At 39.0% G+C, this 2,005-nt stretch overlaps 1 long non-coding RNA gene across 1 annotated transcript in view; it reads left to right on the forward strand.

Moving 5' to 3' along the window:
- Positions 1–739, forward strand: part of LOC108742294 — a 136,120-nt gene extending 135,381 nt beyond the window's left edge. Inside the window, exon 5 of the long non-coding RNA XR_003232106.1 lies at positions 523–739. This is a non-coding gene — a long non-coding RNA (uncharacterized LOC108742294). The remainder of the gene's footprint in view (positions 1–522) is intronic.
- The last annotated feature ends 1,266 nt before the right edge of the window (positions 740–2,005 follow it).

Genomic DNA, 2,005 nt, shown 5'->3' on the forward strand with positions numbered 1-2,005 from the left:
AGTAATCTAATCTAGGTCTACCTCTACCCCTCCTAACTCCTGTTTCTGCCTCTAATATGTCTCTGACTAGACCTTCATGTCTGAGAAGAATTTTTTAACCTAATCTAACCTAACCTAACCTAACTCCTGTTTCTGCCTCTAATATGTCTCTGACTAGACCTTCATGTCTGAGAAGAATTTTTTAATACCCGAATTTTCATAAAATCAGTCAGAGAACTCTTTGAACTATTGTAATTGTTTATACTAAAAAGTTTAATTCTCAATAACTATAACCGATAAATTCTCAAATTCTATTCGCAAAGAAACATCTTCAACTGAACCTATTAAGTGCAAGTCTAATGAATGTATTACTCTCCGAAGACCATTAATTTTTCCTTAATAAGCGGGATTCCCAAAATGTCAAGTCCCACAATTACACGAAACTTTCCATTCAATCGGTAAACCTTGATTCGGATTTGTTGTTACGTTACATTAGGCTATTCGAACTGAATATACACAGAAACGTCTTCGTTTTCTTTCCAGCCACCACGGTATCTCATACGAATATCTCTGTTCACCTGAGACTAATACGGCGCCACCTGAACACACCTCCACCTTTGGAAACCACCGACAGACTCATCATCGACAACACGCCGGATGCCGTCATCATCATTATCGTCATCTTCAACGAACGTCCGTCGGTCAAGTTTTGAAGTCCTTTTGGACACACGGAAAGAATCTTCGTGAGCACACCGCAACTAGGTATGTAATACATTTATTTAATAGGTACTACCCTTCGTCCCGTTTCGAACAATTTCTGGAATCTATCTCAGCATCGACAATGAAATTTATTATGATGTTCCTCTCGTCTATAATGTCTCCCTGTAGGTACTACCGAAATAGCTGTGGTTATTTATATGCTTTTAAGATGTAAAACACCCTTAAAAAAGATTTTTACTGTTAATTTGCAGGCTAATGTTGTAAACGGATTGACTGATTTCGGTACAACTACTGAGACATGAAGACAAAGTTGTTAAGGGTGATCTAGGCAGTGGCGTACTTAGATTCTGAGTCAGTTAAATCTAGCAGGCTCTATCATCAACATTTGTTCACATCCGTGTCATTATCATACGGTTGTCAGTCCTAAGACTGAGCTAATCTACGCATTTCCGTAAAGCTAGATCATCCCTTGTCCTTAACAGTAATCTAATCTCCTCTGAACTATTTAACTGCTTCATACCTAGAAAAAGAAGGTGTCCTACTCTCTTATCTCGTCTATTTCTTATAAACTTCCATAGTAACTTCTGTTTCCTTATTCTTTCTAATACCTCCTCAGTTCTAACCATTCTTATCCACAGTTTCCTCATCATTCGTCTGTAACACTACATTTCGAACACTTCTAATCTTTTCTATTCCTTTTTCTGACTTCCTAGATACCAAAAATCAGCCATTTCTTCTAATTTTTCGTCTTCTATCTTAACATTAAGTCTTTCCCTAATAGTTTTTCTTTCTTCCCTTGCATACCACACGAGATCCTTGCCACATGATTGTTTTAACTCAGGTGTTTGCACCTCGGGTATTCCCAATTAGGTGTAGCAAAATTTACATTTCTGTAAATTATTGAGATAGAGTTATCTCGATAACGTTGAAATCTCTTGCACAACTCTTACACTAAATCATCCAATGCTTTCGCAAAAACGCTGCGAATGAACATTGCTGGCGCCTTGGTTCCGTTAAATCTCCACAGGCTGGAGATACACATGACAGTAACGTAACAAGCAATATTTCGGGAGCCAATGCTGTATCTCGCACACACATTTTATGTGTGTGTATCTGTATGTATGTATGTATGTATGTGTGGTGTGTGTATTAGCGATAGGTCCAGGCGGTGAGATCGGCAGGTGACGGACAGGCCGTGAAGGTGCAGAAAGCGGTAAGAAAGCGAACGAAAGGATGAATAAAAGAGCTTTCGAACGTGGCCGTATATGCGTGTGTATTTTTGACAGGGCGCGCAATATCTCCCGAG

Source organism: Agrilus planipennis, unplaced genomic scaffold (genome assembly GCF_000699045.2).
Source record: "Agrilus planipennis isolate EAB-ADULT unplaced genomic scaffold, Apla_2.0 scaffold339, whole genome shotgun sequence".
NCBI lineage: Eukaryota > Metazoa > Arthropoda > Insecta > Coleoptera > Buprestidae > Agrilus > Agrilus planipennis.